The 8165-nt window shown below is 32.9% G+C and overlaps 1 long non-coding RNA gene across 1 annotated transcript; it reads right to left on the bottom strand.

Moving 5' to 3' along the window:
* Positions 1 to 5796: 5796 nt before the first annotated feature.
* LOC139816069 (uncharacterized) lies at positions 5797 to 7649 on the bottom strand. The gene is made up of 2 exons (XR_011732909.1): positions 6733 to 7649; positions 5797 to 6626 (listed from the first exon to the last, which is right to left on the bottom strand). It is a non-coding gene; the product is annotated as an uncharacterized lncRNA (long non-coding RNA).
* Positions 7650 to 8165: the final 516 nt, after the last annotated feature.

Genomic DNA, 8165 nt, shown 5'->3' with positions numbered 1-8165 from the left:
GCTAGCGTAGAGCGGAAGGGGTTAGCGGAGAGAGAGAGAGAGAGAGAGAGAGAGAGAGAGAGAGAGAAAGAAAGAGAGAAAGAGAGAGAGAGAGAAAGAGCGGTGGAGAACACGCTGTGGGTCCGTATGCGCGAATCTCGCGCACGTGCGCACGTCGAGACGCGACGAACACGCGCGCGTAGTAACACAAAGTATATACGCCATGCCCGTAATCCATAGATATCGGCTCGCCGTCGCTGCCTTCGTGTTATTGCACGAGGTTTATCGGATAACTCTACCTCTTCATCCCTCTTTCTCTCGGTCTCTCTTCGTTCTCCCGTTCTGCCCTCTTCGCCGCCCCCCTCCCTCCACCACCAACAATGTGCGACAGCGCGGCGGAGAAACGCGGGAGAGCGGGACAAACTAACCGATGATTGGTACCTTATGAAAATTTGTTTGCCCGTAGGGCGAAAGATCCGCGATGAATCGGGGATGAATTGGCTGCGCGACGTATAAAAGACGTCGTTTCGTCGCGCGCGCCCACACACACGCGTCGGCCGTATATTTCGTAAAACCCGGCGACATCAAACGTGCGTTTTTACATGCAATAAGCCGAGTTAATTGGAAAAAAGCGCCGTGTGTATAAAAGAACATCGGCGAAATAAATTAGTTCGTTTTCAGAGCATTGGAGGAAAATTACACGAGACACCAACACCGACGAAACGTGTTCGCGCGCGAGCGATACGCGTACGCGCAGACGCGTACGTAAATTCGCGTAAGAACACGCTACGTCGCGTTATTGAATTTCTCTTCGATTCTTATACCATTCCGCCGGAGCATCTCGCGTATTACCTCTCATCCCATCCCCGTGTCCCTTCCTTGCACAAGGGAACTTTTTATTTCGCGATTCTCTCCCTTTTTCTGCGAAGGACCCGGAGAAAGGCAATTAAATCTTAGCCGACAGCGGTAGACTCCACAAATTTTCCAGCCTGCGATAAAGACGGACTTGTCTTTTTTCTCCTACATCATTTGCTTATTACAATTGTCAGTTTACGTGTTGCGGCTCGACTCCTCGGAAATGAGCCATAACTAGGTACAGAAAGGAAAGATGCGGCGAACGTATAAGTCGCCTGCTTGGAGCGTCCAAATAGACTCAATTCTTCATCGCATATTTGCGAATTTATTCTGTTATCTTGCAAAACGTACGATCCTGGAACAAGCGATGTAAATGGCACCATGCTCTCCAAATGTCATAGAGTAGTTTCGCCGTTAATATATTACAGTGATTGCGATAGTCACTCCAAAAGAGAGGGTTGTCACTCTAATTTGAGTAAATACAGGCACTCATAAGGTAGGAGTGAATTTTTCACTCAAATTTTTAGAGCGACTACTTTACCCGGAGTAATACGATTTCATTCTAAAGCTATTATATATATAGTGAATCACAATTCTAAAAATCAACTGATAAATGACTCTAATAGAGTGCAATTTTCCACTCAAAATTGTAGAATGACAATTCACTTCTATGGCTATTGATCTACTGCACTCGAAAAGAGTGCCTTTTGCACTCAAATGGAGTGCAATTTCATTTCAACTTATACAGCGCAATTTTACTTTTTCTTAGAGTGGCAAATCACTCGAGGTGCACAGGCTCAATTTTCACTTTTTGCTACACTTGCATGGCATATCACTCGTTTTGAGTAATGTTTCACTCTTTAAGTTTTAGAGAGTGGATATTGTTTTTCTTAGCTCTTCCACTCTTTTGTGCATTACGACATTCCTCGCCGCGTTTGTACATACACTGACTCGCACCACTAGCTAGCTTTGCTAGCACTCCGGAGTAAACATGGAATCGTAGATAAGCCAGTGCACGTGCGAGAAGCAGAAAGCAAAGCGCGAAAGTAAGTAGCGTTTCTTCCGCTTTCTTTCACAATCCCTTCATAAATACGTACCAGGTTGCATTGACATCCCCGTCGATCCTCCGCGCCGGAGAAGCGGGAGACACATATGCCGGAAATGCCTCGGGCAGCCTCGACGTGTGCGGAGAACGAAATAAGCAAATAATACGCAGGACGTATTCAGGAAGAGCCGGATCGAACGGAAGATATAGAGCAGGCGGTTTCGCCCATCGTCCGAAAATGCCGCCGCTGCATGGGCTGATTGTGAATAGAAACCCATCCGAATCGGATCGAACTCTGGCCCCGTGCCAAATAAACCCGAAACGGAAGTAAGTGTTCGCGCAGCGAACACGGCAACACGCCCGTATATCACCGTTCGAGGCGATCGCCGAAATTAAATCCAGAGATCACAAATTCTTGCTCGGGACACCGTCGAGGTACGTTGGCTGTGACATTCGTTAAATATTGTTTCACCGTTGCGAGTATATCGCGCCAATTTCCGCGTAATAAATTCTTGAACATAGCGATCTATAGGCTCAAGTTTTGAATTCTACTTTGCGCCTTCAACTTTCCAGGAGCTTTTCCTAATTAGCTGAATTTTGAGCGACTGAAGCGATTCGTCGAGAAGCTGAAGGCTTGTTGAGTCAAGGAAAAATTCGACAACTCATAGATAAATGATGGATAAAATCGAGAGTTCAAAACACTGATAAGGATTTTTTATTTTGACTTAACTAGCTACCTTTATTAATTATAATTGTCACGACGTTTTTAATAAAGTGTATGCCAGTAATTAATAAAGATGCCAGTTGTTAGGTTGAATAAAAAATCCTTATCGTTAATTATTTATTCACAAAGTAAAAAGTTCTGATTTGGTTCAAAATATTGATTCATAATACACTAAAAATCTCTCACAGAACAAACTTGTTGCGACTGTGCCACAAGCGATGTACATACTACAAATGTAATACACGGAAAAAAAATGAAGTTGCTTCAATTAAACGTCGATGTCATGGGCTGCCACAAGCATAAATAGTTAATTTAATTGGATATTATTGGAACAAATATTTAAATTATTAAACCAATTATCTGATGCTTTTTGTTCGTTAATATTGATGTTGCATCAATAAATTTTATCTCAATAACACTAATGCTGTTGATACAAAAAATGATGCTATTAATATAACATCATTTTTTCCCGTGTATATTTGCGCAGCTTCGCAAATCTGTGTACGCGAAGTTGTATCTTTTTAAAACAGCGTAACACGTTTGCAGAACAAATTCTTTATTGACGTTTAAGCCAATTCTTGGAGGTGGTACTTTTTTAACAGAAATCGCGTGTATATTTAACCCTCCGAGAACACACCTATTTTTTCATTCACGGAGAACACTCTGGGTCAATCTGACACACACTTTGATCGTCCACCATTTCAAATTGACGAGTGCGATCAGCTTAAAAAAATTTCCAGATGTACTTGGAACATTGTTAAATCAATTAATATAAATAAAAAGTGCCGTTGGAATTATTTACATATTTAAAAAAATTTGAAAAAAAATTATTTTAAAAAAAATTTTTTTTTATTTTTTTTTAAATATGTAAATAATTCCAACGGTACTTTTTATTTATATCAATTGATTTAACAATGTTCCAAGTACATCTGGAAATTTTTTCAAGCTGATCGCACTCGTCAATTTAAAATGGTAGACGATCAAAGTGTGTGTAGGGTCAGATTGACCCATGATTGTACTTTTGAAAAATAAAAATTAAAAATTAATTAGTAAATAAAAACACTTATACAAAAAATTTAATAACTAAAATTTAAAATAAAATTTAAAAACAAAAAATTAATTTTAAAACAAGAACTTATATAAAAAAATTTAAAAACAATAACTTATACAAAAATTTAACCAAAAAAAACAGGTTTAAAAAGTTTAAAATAATAATAAACAAAAATTTAAAAACAAAAACTTATACAAAAATAAATTTAATCAAAAACAGGTTTAAAAAGTTTAAAATAATAATAAACAAAAATTTAATAAAAACTTTTAAAAGTTTAAAATAATATTAATTATAAAATATTAATGCAATTGACACACTATTAGGAAATATTATCTAACAAATATGATTGAAAATACATACAAATACTTGATTACTTACTACAAATTATTATTATTATTATTATTATTATTATTATATATTAGGCATTATAGACGCACGCTTTATGCGCGCTATTTAGCTTTAATATTACACTATTACTATTATACTATTAACTCTTTCATACACATAACTGTCAAAATATACAATGACAGCCGCTCACGAAGTAAGCGTAGCCAGAGAACCAATCGGCATCGTGAAAAAGCAACAACAATTAATAAATTTCGATAAATTCGAATATTAATTTAACATGCCTTTTCAGAAATGGAACTAGAACATTAACGAAAAAGAAGTGAATTAAAGACTTAAATTTTATAATGAAAAATACTCTCTTATTTACGCTATAATTATTAATTGCATATTTTAAAAGAGCAGTCGGGAGACGCCACGCCGAATTTTACACTTAATAATTCAGCATATATTGGTTGCTTCTTTCTGTACGCATTTCTCTGTTTATGTATGTGTACATGCGCGCGTGCGTCGTATATATGCACATGTATATAAGAATACATATATAAATGCACACATGAGCGTGCATGTGACACAAACACATTTTAGTTTAACCATAAGAATACACATATACATGCGCACGCGCGCGCAAACCCACAAACACATTTCAGTTTAATACTAAGTATGAAGTTATAACAGTTAAACAATTTAAGTACAGAATTTTCTATGACATTTAAAACGTGATTGAGAAACGCTTGGCGTGGCGTCTCCCGACTGCTCTTTTAAAATATGCAATTAATAATTATAGCGTAAATAAGAGAGTATTTTTCATTATAAAATTTAAGTCTTTAATTCACTTCTTTTTCGTTAATGTTCTAGTTCCATTTCTGAAAAGGCATGTTAAATTAATATTCGAATTTATCGAAATTTATTAATTGTTGTTGCTTTTCCACGATGCCGATTGGTTCTCTGGCTACGCTTACTTCGTGAGCGGCTGTCATTGTATATTTTGACAGTTATGTGTATGAAAGAGTTAATAGTATAATAGTAATAGTGTAATATTAAAGCTAAATAGCGCGCATAAAGCGTGCGTCTATAATGCCTAATATAATAATAATAATAATAATAATAATAATAATTTGTAGTAAGTAATCAAGTATTTGTATGTATTTTCAATCATATTTGTTAGATAATATTTCCTAATAGTGTGTCAATTGCATTAATATTTTATAATTAATATTATTTTAAACTTTTAAAAGTTTTTATTAAATTTTTGTTTATTATTATTCTAAACTTTTTAAACCTGTTTTTTTTTGGTTAAATTTTTGTATAAGTTATTGTTTTTAAATTTTTTTATATAAGTTCTTGTTTTAAAATTAATTTTTTGTTTTTAAATTTTATTTTAAATTTTAGTTATTAAATTTTTTGTATAAGTGTTTTTATTTACTAATTAATTTTTAATTTTTATTTTCTGCATTTAATTTAACCTAGTTTAGGCAGCAGTCGGGAGTTTTTTTGTTTAAAAAACAATGTTTTTATTGTTTAATTTTTTGTTTCTAATTTTTATTTAAATTATGTTTTTAAATTTTTTTTAAATTAATTTTTTGTTTTTAAATTTTATTTTAAATTTTATTAATTTTTATTTTCTGCATTTAATTTAACCTAGTTTAGGCAGCAGTCGGCAGTTTTTTTTTTACAATTTTTTATTGTTTAATTTTTTTGTTTTTGTTTTTAATTTTTTTTATTAAATTTATTTATTATAAGTTTTTGTTTTTAAATTTTTTTTATAAGTTTTTGTTTTTAAATTTTTATTATTAAATTTTTGTTTTTAAATTTTTTTATAAGTTTTTGTTTTTAAATTTTTTTTGTTTAATTTTTTATATAAGTTTTTGTTTTTAACTTTTTTTATAATCTTTTGTTGCTGCTCCGGAGATTTTAATTAATTATTTATTTATTTCATACTTTTAAAAGCAATATTTATATATATATATATATTGCTTTTACGAGAGATTGATGGTTCTGCGGATAGTGAGCAAAGTGGGAGTAAAGTCCCTAGAGCGTGACGTATCGTATATGTAAATAGATACTCTGTGGGTGGAGACCTGCGCGAGACGGACAAGTTTTCGTCCGATCTACTCTCAATCTCTCGTTGGACGGAGTATATTCAGGTTGTCCCAGAGGACCCTTGACGCTCGTGAGAAGCTAGAAGGGATCGCGATAAACAATAATTACTGCTTTATTAAGCATTATAGAAAAAAAATAACTCAGAACTTTTCGACTTACAATTAATATTGAAAAGAAATAACACTGTGTAATTAGTGGGCGGTCTTTAAGTAACACTCTATATATTATTAATGTGTATTGGTCAATTTATAGATGCTTGTTTCTTAACTATATAATGAATTTGATTATCATCTCTGTCCTTTATTGATCTTCATATATGCTTGATGTATTTTTTTATTAAATTCATAAATGTCCATTCTTCTAATATCTGGTTTCTTATCTTCTCAGATAATGAGGCGCAACATTGCTGCCAATATGCACATTATAAGTACGGCGCAACCATGCTGCCAATATACATGTGTGTAGTGCAACCATGCCGCCAATATTCATCTGTGTGGTGTAATCATCCTTTTCTTCTTTTTCTTCTTTTGTATACATGCAAGTTTTAATTATTAATAATTAATAAAATGTAGTACTGTATAATATTATATAATATTACTAAAGAATATATAAATTACTATATACTTATACCAATATATATCTCATTATGCAAATCCAATAAACGGCACATATTTGTACTATAATTGTTTTAATATAATAAAGTCAAAAATAGACACCTAAACAATATATTAATTAATAAATACAATAATTATTAAATATAAATATAATTCTGTAACAATAATTATTAAATATAATTCTGTAAATAAAAAAGCAATTAATGTTAAGAAAAAGTACAGTATTTCCCGGTTTTAAAACTGACTTGTCACAATTATACGATTCATGCTAATAGTACAATATTTCGAATAATTATACGATTGCGAATAATATGATATTTCCAAAAATATTTTATCTCCTTTTTTTTTTACTTTTTTTGCAAGTTAATGGAATATTTATCTAAAGCTCTATATTTTGATTACAATAAACAAGCAATAATATTATAATAATATAAATATATAAATTAAATTATAAATAAACGAGAGATACTGTACTCATAATACGAGACATAATGTGTGCTTTTTATTTAGCGACTCAAGTCGACACAAGCGTCATTCTGTCTCTTTTTTCAACATCTAGTGAGCAACAAAGATAGAATGACGCTTGTGTCGTTAACTGGAAAGCATCTATTGTACAATAATGTTACAGATAGCAATTTTCAAGGAAATAATAATATAATGCAAATATTTACCTGTTTTACATTGTTAATAGAAACATCCATTTTCTTATAATGTTTATTATTAACACTCTAATTTTCGACACTTTTATAAAATATACGACGAAAATGTGTAGTAGAAAACGCACTGTCGTTTTAATATGTACACAATGTTATGTTCACAATAACATAACAACATAACCTAACTGTATTGACCGCCACTTCAAAATGACATATGGCCCCAGCAGACTAGTGCGATAGTGTCGCGCGATATCCAATGAGCGTTCAGCAATGAACAGAAAAGCTGTACATACGTTCTGCCGAAGCTCAATAGAGGTAACTGGAAGTCACTAAAATTCCCCATGCGGATGCATATCATTGGTTAATCAATTTCCTTTGTAACTCAGTCGATAGCCAATAAGAGGACATATAAATGTAATATATCGTTTTTTTGCTTTTTGTTTAACACAACGATTAATGATTATTATACGCTATAAACCTTGCTTGATCAATAAGAAACTTATATACGGAAGCACATATCGAAGTATGTTGTAGTTATCGAGAACTAAGGTAGCAAAGGTTCGGCCCCAGTGAAACGCATACTCCCTCGTCTTCGCCAACCGAAGGTTGGCAGCAGCCGGGAGAAAAAAACGTAATTTACGAAAAAAATTTTTATTTTTTTTATTTTTAATATTTTTGACTAAACATTTTTCTGGCAAAAAAAAACACCGGGTCAAATTGACCCGATGTGTTCTCGGAGGGTTAAACTCAAATATCTGCGCCGAGAGACTGCGCCATTGCCCGCGGATATTAC

This window comes from Temnothorax longispinosus, chromosome 7 (assembly GCF_030848805.1).
Source record: "Temnothorax longispinosus isolate EJ_2023e chromosome 7, Tlon_JGU_v1, whole genome shotgun sequence".
Lineage (NCBI taxonomy): Eukaryota > Metazoa > Arthropoda > Insecta > Hymenoptera > Formicidae > Temnothorax > Temnothorax longispinosus.
The sequence above is the reverse complement of the archived record's forward strand: the minus strand, read 5'-3'. Positions and strand labels throughout refer to the sequence as shown.